Source organism: Molothrus ater, chromosome 1 (assembly GCF_012460135.2).
Source record: "Molothrus ater isolate BHLD 08-10-18 breed brown headed cowbird chromosome 1, BPBGC_Mater_1.1, whole genome shotgun sequence".
NCBI classification, from domain to species: Eukaryota; Metazoa; Chordata; class Aves; order Passeriformes; family Icteridae; genus Molothrus; species Molothrus ater.
In genome coordinates, this window is record NC_050478.2 from 13,768,314 (window position 1) to 13,780,198 (window position 11,885).

An 11,885-nucleotide genomic window follows, 5' to 3' on the forward strand; every position below is an offset into this window, starting at 1 on the left:
TCATATAATACTATCATAAACTTATTTATAAATTATTAAAACAATAATATTTTATACAAAACAATCACATGTAAAATAAAAATGACAACAATCATAATAAACAATTACTACAAAGTCTTCACTCCCATGGTAGCTTCTGACATACAACACAATACAATTACTCTAGATCAATGCAGTGAACCTAACATCTACTATAATATTATCAATTTATATAAATTATAATTTCAACTAATCTATTATACTTATTATTAACACATCATCACATCAACAAGAGCACTGTCACACAATGTCATAGAAAAAATGCCAACATGAGGATAGCAAGTTCATAGGTTAAAAAAAGTCTTTCCTCCATAAATAGAGTTGGTATAAATCACAAGAGTCTGCAAAATGGGCCTGGGAAAATTAGCTGCTGACCCAAAAACACTTCCTGTTGGCTGTCTGGGAATCCATTTCACACAGTTAAAAGTGACAAGAATTAAAGTAGCTAAGAAGCAGGACTTTATGGTGAAATAAAGTGTCCTAACAAACATGAAAATAAAACCAAGTGCAACTAATAAAAATACAATTATACTATTGTGCAAGTATTGTAAATAGTCAAAAGGTAAAATGAGCCATACTGTTTAAACTCTTAATGAGGAAATAATTATAATATGTTTCAGTGTCCTGCAGTCCTTGTGGCAGCTCTGGAATTTCAGCAGCTGACCAGCCAGCAGGCCCCATGACCTGCAGTTGCATCTGGCAATGTGTGGTTAAACAGGGAACTCAGCACAGCCATTTCTGTAGGAAACTGCTGACTAACATTGGGAAGAATCTAGTCAATTTGAATTATACTGCAAATTAAAGAGAACATAATTAATGAAGACATTTTTATCTCAAGTGAGGAACTAGCTTGCTGTTTTTCATTCAAAGTTAATGCTACCCTTCACTGCTGGAACTCTTCAGCTAACACTTCACCCAAGTGTCCTCTGCTGTCACTCAAAAAATGCCCCTTAGGGAGTGCTAAGGAAATTTATTCAGGAAATAAAATGAGTGCATTGAAACAGGGATTTTCTTAGGTCCAGCTCAGTGCATCCCCAGGTTTATTGCACCATACTTCTGTTGTGCTCATGCATGTGACGCTTCTGTAACACCAATTAATTCAGTGATGAGTGTCTCTTTACTTTAAAGCTACTTAACTAGAAATGATTTAGAGACACCAGATTTTTACATTCCAGGAACTTTGAACTGTCACATAATTTGACAATTAAGGTCTAAAGAATATATAAAAGCATATAACAAGATATGACTATAAGTTGTAGCCCTCTAGATAAGCTTAGCTCCAAACAGAAAAGAAAGGCCTCCTCAAATTCATTTTGAAAACCAGAAAAATATCTTGTGTAACACAGGACAGAATATCTGTCTATAAGCGTATGCCCATTTTCTTCAAATTTTGTAGTAAAACTCCTAAAATTGCAGAACGACCTTTCCAATAAATAGCAAAAACACATCAAAAAATACTTGTTTGTTTCTGTAATCGCTCAGTTAAAATAATTTCAAATACTGGGTGAGTTACATGAACTATAAAATTTGGTACAAGATTGCAAAGCAAACTCCCTTCTTTGGAGTTCTTAGGCAATTCAGGTCAGATATTTGCAGCTGTCCCTTAAAGTCTGGAGACCAGTGAAATTTAGAATCCAAATCTTTGGACTCTAAATTATATATTCAAGCTTACAAAGTCTCTAACCTCAACCTTAGTTGTCTTTGTCTAAAATAAAGTTGCCAAAGATACATTTCACTGTTTAATATGGTGGATTATTCATAAGCATAAAACGGTATTTTGTCTGAGTTTGTTAATTGGTTTCATGATTTTCCCAGTTGTTCAGACTGAGTTATTTTAAGAATTCACAGCTGGTATGGGATTGCCCACATAGCTAAAATATGTGTCTTGGTAATGGCTAATATTTCTAATCAAATATGTGTTGGCAAAGCGTTTAGGTTCAGGATAAATCATGCTGCTGGCCACAGTGCAGCAAACAAAAGGAGAAAAAATTATACATTATGTCATGCAAAATAATTTTTTTATCATTCATCTAGAGCATTAGGACTGACAGACCCTTTGAGTAAGATCTATACCCTTAATCATGCATAATCCCATTGATAAGAATTTTTAAAAGTTCCAAAAACAAAACAAAAAACCTAAACCAGCTTTGCAGAGCAAAACTTCCCAGAACATTGACTGGGAGAAGCAGAAATACAACCACTGAGTTAACTGTCTCACTGCAAGTGTTCACTCTCCAAGATATCCATCCTGCTTTTAGATGTGCTTAAACTTAATGTACAATTTTACAGGTGCCATCAAAGAAGTCAATGTGTCAAGGGGCCCTTGTAGAATAGTGCATCACTAAAAACTGCATAGTAGAGTCTGTCCCTAGAAGAGTCAAATCACCCTGGCCCAATGGCTGCAACACTTGAACAAATGTATGAGGATCATTTCAGAAGGGATTCTTGCAACTCTGAGTTTTGGAGGTAAAGGTCTCCTTTCCAGTGAAAGTAAACAAGATCCAGCAGCCTAATTTTCACTTACACCACTGAAAATCTCAGTTTACTACAGATGCATCCAATATGCAGAATGTCTTCCAGATCCTACTAATGGTACACAAAGTATTTCAAAACGGCCAACACTGAAAGACACAAAACTGTCCCCCTTTCCTTTCCATGGGACCAGGACATAACCAGAGAAAGGAAAATCCTTGTCTGCAATTCCTTCTCTATGCACATGAGTTGGGAACTTTTGCTGCCCCTGATGATAGTTTCCCAATTTTTATATTCATCTCCTCAAAAACACAAGATATACTGACACTCACTCTAAATCATGTGTTCACTCTTATAAAACCAGCTGTCCTGATCTCCCACATGCAGGATCATGTCTGTTCTCCCTTGCCCACATTATTATTTGTCTGGCCATACAGGAAGCTCAATCAGTCTGTTCTGCTTGAAGGTAAATTAGGCTAAGTTTTCAGCTAGTCTCTAACCCAGCTTACCATGGAATTGTGCTAACATTATTACTGGCTCAGGAGAAGCAGTGGCAATACGTGACTGGGGAAAGATAGGGCTGTTTTTCTGGGTCACAGTCTCACTCAAGGGGCTTAAGTGACTGAGACAGCAGCCTAAATTTGGGAATCAGCTCCAAGAGCAAATGTATTCTCATGAATCCTCCCTATCACTACTCCTATATTGCCAGTTGCTTTTGCAGGACATGTCAATGTTTTTTCTACGATGCTGAAATAAAAGCAGGAGAGGATTTTTAATCATGTGAATTTGACTAGTGCCAGACAACTGTAGCTTCAGCAGTTTATCTGAAATCTTCCACTGTGCTGAGCTCTTTGTTTTGGTTATATCATTTGCTTCCACTTCAAGAGCCTAGAACATCAGACAGCATTGCTGAGCACAGACCAAGAACCAGAAATATGTAATACAGATGCTAAAACCAGCACTGGCTTTTTATTACTCTGTCATATTTATCTATCATGTTGGAAATAATAATTTTGAATTACGTCATTTCACAAGCACAAGTTGCTGGATCTCTGCTGGTGCAATACTTGAACTTGATGCAAAGTTTTCTGCTATACCAAAGGAAAATTAGAATTGCAATGTTCATGGAAATAAGATGCTATATAGCCAAGTGAAATTTAATCTCTCTTCATGTCACTTCTCAAAAAAAAATATTAACAGCTATTGCACAAACACTCACCCATTCCAACTTACTATTAGTTAGACATGTGAAAATTGCAAGCTACCTGATTCTACTTCCAAAGTTGTAATGTCATGCTAATCTTAACTTCTAGCAATTTACTTTAACATAAGAGGAGCTAATAGAGAAGATTGAGAAGGATTTTATCTGGCTGTTACCTTCACAAAACCAACAAAAGTATGTTACATCAGAATCTAGCAAATTATAATAAATTTGGGTGATTTACCCTTTGAGGAGGGACCTACAAATGCAAGGCTCTCTCAGTTGTTCCTAACTTCCTTTGTGATTATAGAGTACTATTTGTATGTGAAGCACTGGCATGAGACTCCTAGAAAACTTATTTTCACACGTTTGGAGAACAAGCATAGCCTGGAAGAATTAAATCTTAGCTTCCCTGTGACTCTCTCAAAGTTTACTGAATTCTACCTGAAATAAGAGAAAAATTATTCCTTCATTCTTGAAGTCTAGGTTAAGAATGGACAGCTTTAGTTCTGAGCATTCTTGAGATAAAGGTACTTGTGTATTGTTCCACGTATCTCATTAATACTTTTATTTACAAAAATATTTCTTTTACCTTTTACTGTACACATCTGGGACTTGAGCTAGAAATATTTTTATAGGCAGAGGCCAAAGTTTTTCAGATTGTGTCCGCGATTTCTAGACCCAGATATGTTCTTATTGGACTAATGCATTGGCCATGTCATCTGGCTGTCACCTATGTACATTGATTTTTCACATTTCCTGAAAAGTTTACAGCATTGTATATTCACAGCTGTGTATACCAAGTATTCTTGCTTTTTCTTGCCCCTGAAATCTAGGAAATCCTACTTTCTTTTCTCTGTCAAGGCATTTCAGGGACTCTTTTCATTCAAAGGAGGGTCACAGGTCCTTTTTAGTACCTCTATTTTATGCATTTGAGCATCATTTACATCTTTGAAGCAATACATACGGTGATGAGTAGTGGCTGTCTTGGTTATTGTACCCTGTATACTCAAGAAAAAAAATTGTTCATTTGCAAGTGTAATTTTGGAGTGTCTATAAATGTAACTTAATAGAGAAACAATTCCTACCTCCACTGTCAAGCTTCTGCTGCAGAACTTGGAATCTGCATAAGGCAAAGGTTTGGCATAAATCCTGGGGCATAAATCCCAACTCAGGCATATCCCAATCCTTTCCTGTATGCATGGGAGTCCAGTATCTCCAGTCTTCATCCCGTTTTTAGGGCAGCTCTCTGGGGAATACACACTTAAAGTGAACTTTGCCTCATTTCTGTACTTAGCTAACAAGCCTGTCATGGTTTCAGCCCAACCAGCAGCTCAGCTCCATGCAGCCTCACTCTCCTCATGTTGGGATACAGGACAAATTGGAAGAGTAAAAGTGAAAAAACCTCATGGGTTGAGATAAATACAGTTTAACAGGTAAAGCCAAAGCTGTGCATGCAAGCAAAGCAGCCAAGGAATTCATTCATCACTTCCCATGGGGAGGCAGCTTTTCAGCCATCCCCAGGACAGCAGGGCTCCATCACACGTGATGGTGACTTGGAAAGACAAACACCATTGCTCTGAACCCCCTCCTTCTTCCCCCAGCTTTATATGCAGAGAATGGCACCCTGTGGAGTCATGGTATCAGCATGTGGAAATGCCTTCAGTCAGCTGGGGTCAGCCTCTTGTGCCACCCCAGCCTCCTCACAAGAAGCAGAAAAGGCCTCAATGCTGTATCAGCACTGCTCAGCAATAGCCCAGACATCTCTGTGTTATCAGCACTGCTCTCAGCACAAGCCTGAGGCACAGCCACATACCAGTTACTGTGAAGAAAATTAACTCTACCCCAGCCAAAACCAGCACAAAGTCAAAGAAAGTAAGTCACTCCTACAAAGTAAAAATGCATTTTTTACAAATAACAAATAGAATGCAAACCTTCAGGCCCCAGTGGTACAAGACCTTATCTGACTGTAGAACAAGTGGATTAAAACACTAAGCCTGAATAAACACAAAACCCAGTTCTCCAATGAGGCTTGAAACAGAAACGTTGCACAACTGGGATTCCATTTTTTCAGATTGTATCTCTACACAAGATCTGGAACTAATGCTGTTTTCAGCTCGAACATCTGCACAATAAAGCTGTGCTATCTTCAATAACCACCCAACTCAGCAGAACTCCAATGTGATTTACAGAGTTTCCTTTGCAAGACTATCATCCCCAAGCACTGGACAGGAAGCTTAGGCAACAGACTGAAGTATCAGGATTTTATTACTGGTGTAGTAGTTAGACCTTCTTCCTTATCCTTATTCCTTGTTGGCTGTAGTAGAAATAGGAATTAGGTCACAGGTTCAAAGATTTGAGATTCTGAAGTCACAGAAGTAAACATCACAATGAGAGATGCATTATGCCATTAACTAAGCATTACCAAATACACATTTACTCTAAGCTCCCAGCATTTAATGTATGTTGCACAGAGAAGTGCACATGAGATATTCTGTTCTGCTCATTCTCTTATTTTGAAATCCATTTTAATTGCTAAGTCCTGTTCCTTCATCACATATCCATGGGGAGTATAGGAATTACCACACAGGAGCACCTTCTCTTGCATTATGGGCATCGTGGATATAAGTTAAATGATATTTGTGGTATCAGAGCAGGTTCCAACAAAAGGGTATCATGCTCACCTCATTTCCTACTTTCCAGAGCTCATTTTATGAAAAGCCATAAACAGATGGCATTTTCATCACACCCACTGGTCTGTTCAGATCAGAAGAGATCAGTGGAATGTCGGGTCCGGCTGTCTGTCTCTGCCCCGACACGGGTAGGGTGGTTCTTGGGTGGCACGCGTTTCAAAGCACGAGTCTGGACTCTTCAGCTTTTCGGTCTTCAGATTGTTTATTGTTTCTTATCTACAAAATTTTCTGTCTGCCCAACAGAGGTCTGACCTGCAAGGCAGCCAAAGGCACTCTGACCACCCACGAGGCGGTCATGTCTTTTTATACTAAAATTTACGTACATGATATTTACCTTTATTTTCCAATACTTTTCACCCATGTTGGCAAGTGCACCTTCACCATAAACCAATCCCCAAGTGCCAACATCACCAAAGGAGATGGAGGACAAGAAGAAGAAAGAAGAAGGACGAGACACGCCCTGATCCCTCCATCTTGTCTCCATAACCCCCCTGTACCAAAAACCTTAAAGTTTATATTTCACCCTCTAAATGTGTCCCTTTTACACCCTTCACTCTAAAGTGATTCTCATGTCCTCAAACTCTTGTTACTTCTGTGGATGGATCAAAATCAAGCCACCAAACACTCTTGGCAACATTCCAGGATTTCCGAGACCCCCAAGGGTTCTCCTGGCAACTCTGGACATCAGGAACGATGTGCTGAGATCCCACAGTGGAACATATCACAGGGAACTTCAATGTTTTTCTCTCCTTCTGGGGTTTCACACTCCTGGGCTGTGAAGAAAGAAGCCTTCACTGACCTTTTATGTTTGATTTGAGTTTAGGGTTGTTTTGGTTTTTTTTACTATGAGAAAAGATATGAAACATTACTCCAGTGCAAACCAAGTCTTTTTAGCCAGCCATAGCAGGAGGCAAGTGCCTTCATCACTAATCAATTTCCTTTATATAATAAAGGGAAAAACACTGCTAAAGAAAGTATTGAGGTCCTGATGGGTTGCCAGAAGAGACTAACTCAGTATCTGTGAGATTTTCTGAGAAAGGAATATACATCTCCATCTCTTTTTTGGCAAATAAGGATCTCAGTTTTGCAACTCTTTATGCCATGTTATATTCACCATTGATCTGAGTATCCTGAAGTCTATAGTTACTGCACATATGCGTTGGAACCCTATTACATATGCAATTTAACTATATGGACCAAAAAACCCACACATTTTTAGGGATAACTATTTTAACAGTCCTATTTCAACAAACTGAGCTGTTGAATTAAAATTAAAAGCCTTTGCTATCCTACCTCATAATGCAAATCAAATTACATAAAGAGAAGGTGAGGTGCACAGAAACTGCAAGAGCTTAAGGCAAACACTGGTTTCCAGATGGGATTGAATGGGTCAGGTAGAGAGAACTAGAGAAGCAAGATCCATAACAATTCTGTAAATCAGGATTTTTTGGTGAAGTGCTGGTAAGACTGAAAGCATAAATACAGGACAAAAAATAGGTTTCTGTCTGCACAGAGAACTAATCACACATGTCCTAAAGCTGTCAGCACCAGTGACACATGGAGCTGCAATTGAAGACAAAAATATCTTCAAACATTTTCAGATATGCACTGATTATTAATTTATGTTGTTCATCTGAATAACACAACTTTTGAAGTTGACATCGGGAACCCACATAAACTAAATAACTATCTAGGTTAGACTAGAAATTTGGGTCAGGGAACTTTATTGCAATATACAATTTGTACAATGTTCAAATTTAAACCTCCCTAACAAAGAAAAGAGAAAAACAAGTCTTGTGAAGAATTTCGAGTTTTTAATCTGAGACTGTTTCACAGGTAACAGTGAATTCTCATTTACATAACAATGCTGAAAATTAGCTATTGACAAAAATCCAACAAATTTTAACGAAATAGCTCCACAACACTTTATAATGTCCTCCTGGGATTGTGTATTTTCAATTCCAAATGAATAGCTGACTCATTCCCAAGAGATGCAGAGGCACATATTAGCTTAAGCCCTTCTTGTATTCTTATGCAATTGTTCAGCTCTGTAAATATCCATAAAATATTTCTACAATACATTCAAAAGGTTAGGAACTATTCAGAAATAATTTTTTACTTAATGCTAAATAAGTTAAAATATGCTAGCTGATAAGGAAGAGTAAAGAGAAACTAAAAAATCCTTATCTAGTATTTCATGGTCATGGATATCTCTGTACTTCAAGCTTAATTATATCCAAATTCACCAAAACAGAAATATTAAGGAGAACATGATATTTGCCTAAGCATACTGCAACAAGGCCAGATTTTGCCAAAGTCAAGGTTTTGCTGTTTAAAATGGGATGTGAATGAACTTGGATATCTTGGTCTTAAGAGCTCCTGACTACAATGGCTACAATTTTGCTACTGTTAACAGCTACAATTTTTTCAGTGCTGACAGGGCTGCTGCTTACACTCAACCCAACCTGAATGTCTAACACAACCTGATACCATCAGGGTTTTCACTTAGCCTCAAAGTTGCAAAACCTACTTCATACCTTCAGATCAAGCTTGACATATGAAGCCAACAAAACTATTACTACCCTTTAAAATTACATAATCCATGCCTGGGATGTTCATGGCACATCTTCTATGGCACAGAATCAGGATCACTGTCCCAGATGTGTAGGATGTATCCAATTCCTCCCTTGCCAAAGAACTTTCTATCTCACCTCTCTTGGCAAGTCTTCAGCTACCATGCTGGTCAGGGTCTGCTGCCTGTACACCATTATTCTGATAATGCCATCTCCCCTTCCTTACCACAGCTGCTTATCGGAGGACTTTTTCTTCAAGATTAAAGTTAATCTGTCTTGGGAAGGATCAGGAATTTGTAACATTGGGGTTGGGTGTATCTTGCTTAACTGCAATCAAAAGAGCCAGCTGTCTGTTCCTAGCTCCCCTCTGAACCGTTTGTTTGTTTAGTAGAAGGAGAGGGACTTCAGCAAGAGCAAATAACTCCACCCTCAGAGTTATGGACTGCACTACAGAAACACTGCCTGCCATCTCACTGAAATACAGAACTAGTCTACAGAGAAATACCTAGAGTTTAGATTTTCACTGTTAGGTAAGACAAGTATCACTTCAAGCAATTAAGAGTTAATTTATCCAGGAATCAGAAGAAAGGAAATGGACTTTCTATACCTACTCCTATGAACTTCTCTGAACTTTAATGTAAGCAGTCATGTATTATGTAGAGAGTTTGTACACACTGAGAGATCCAATTACCAGATTTGGGACCAGATATCTGAAGTTTAGACATGCAACAATTTACTGGACCATTTAGTATCTGGACCTTAAGATAGGGCTATTTCCCATAGCAGGTTCACAAATGCCATTGCAGTTCTCCTGGGTACCATCAGTGTGGGATGCTCTTCAAGGTTTTCACCCTTTCACCACTTCTGCAGTGATGAGGCACAAGTAAATCTGCAGGCCAAGTTCTGGCTGTGCACCAGCTCTGCCCTTCAGGCAGGTCTGCCTCTCTCATCACTGGACATACTCAGCTTCACAAATGCTGAAGGAGAACCAACTCATTTTGTACCACTCCTACTGAGTACTGAGCTAAGACAGTAGGCACAACTATTTTTTCCAGCCCCCTTCTGGCAGTATATTCCTTAATTTTCTTAATTTTGCCTGTTTTCTGCTGGGATGGTTGGGTTTTTTTTGGGTTTTCGGTTTTGGGTGTTGTTTTTTTGTTTTGTTTTGTTTTTTGGTGGTTTGTTGGTTTTTTTTTTCAGCTTATATGCTACAAGGTCTAGCTATGCTTTCTGCTACAATTATTGACTGACTTGAGCAAACAAAACCTGCTGATTTGGCCTAAAGTTCATACCTGATGGCATATCAGCTACATTCTCTGTATTTTTGATATCTTGCATCCTACTTTATGTTGCTAAAGCAACAAAGCAGATGAATTCATTAGGAATAAAATCTTTAACTACATTTATCATCTATTTAGCCACTGTGCTTATGATTCTATTCATTTGACAGGCTCATTTCCTTATCAAGTCTGTATTTTAAAACAAAGCTGCTGTCCTGACACCACTTCTCGACATTATTGCAAAGTTAATGTTATATTTTAATAGGATTATTTTATATCAGGAATTCCATTTTGTGTGTTTCATTTTGCTGGGCATCTGTCCAAGATCCCAGATAACTAATCTCTAAAAAGTGACCTACATACTTAACCATTGTCCCGTTCATAAGTGACACTAATTGACTCATATTTTCTGTTTGATCTATACACAATTTCTCTCATGCAATTGCATAAATCCTTGTACTTTAGTAATTTTTTTATTTATGAGGATTTTTCCAAGAGTAATTCAGACAGACAAGACTACCCCATATCCTAATCAAAATTTAAGTTTATGTGGACATTGTTAATCATGGTTTCCTTTGTCCTAAATATAGTCTTTCTGCAGTGCACAATGAAGCCATGAAAGCACTAGGTTTATTTACTTACAATTTCAGCAGAGGCAGACATCAGAATCAGATTTGTTACATAATCTGCTGTAAACTGATTCTTTCAGATTCTTTAGACTGGCTGGACAGCTATACTTTGTATTTTCAATACCTTTGCAGGGGGCAGAGGAGTATGTGAGGAAATGCCTAAAATTTGTTATGAAACTTCAGAGTAGAGCTTTGATAATTTTATTGTGCGAGTGCCCTCTTCATGCTTGAAGGAAGCTTTTCCTTCCTTCAAGTTTGAGCATATGCCTTTATTTTTCCTTGGTACACTTGAAAAAGCTCTTGGACATTGCTGTAGCTGTTCCCTTCATGTTAAGTTGCATTAAAAAGAATAACAAGTTCCCTTGCCACAGGTGGAAGCTGACCATCTTGCTAGAGAAAAATTCAAACTTGAATTTTGTTACCCAGAGGCAGCTAGGCTCTGCTAGAAGAGTCATCAGTCTGAGAAAAAAAAACTTTGAAAAACAAACTAAAAGGAGCCAATAAAAAGTAATACTTCCAGAAATATTAATAACTTGGGCAAGTTCTCTTTTGGGCTTTGGGCAAATGAGCAGCAGAAAGCAGAGTTCTGTTGTCAGTCATTTACAAAGGAGATCTGGTAGAAATGTATCTCCAGAGATGCCTCCTGACCTGAGGCCTGCAGGTGTGCACATCTGCATGAGTGCATGTTTGCTGCTGTGCACACTTGCATGAGTTGTTTCTGTTCTCATCTCACACCTTTCCAATGCTCAACGAGACCTCTGCTGTTCATACAGATGTGCAGCTGGGTTATGAGAGCAAATCCATTTCTGATCCTTAGGGAGCTAATGGCAAAGTGGGAGACCAAACAGAACACCTAAGGATTTCCAGGGCTAAAATACTGGCTAAAGAAATGTAACATTTATTGGTCTCATTCTTGAAAGTGGGGTGGTGTGAGGGTGTGTATAAACTGGAAGCAGAAGGACTTTGTGAAACCAACTGATCTACTCCAACAGCATGAG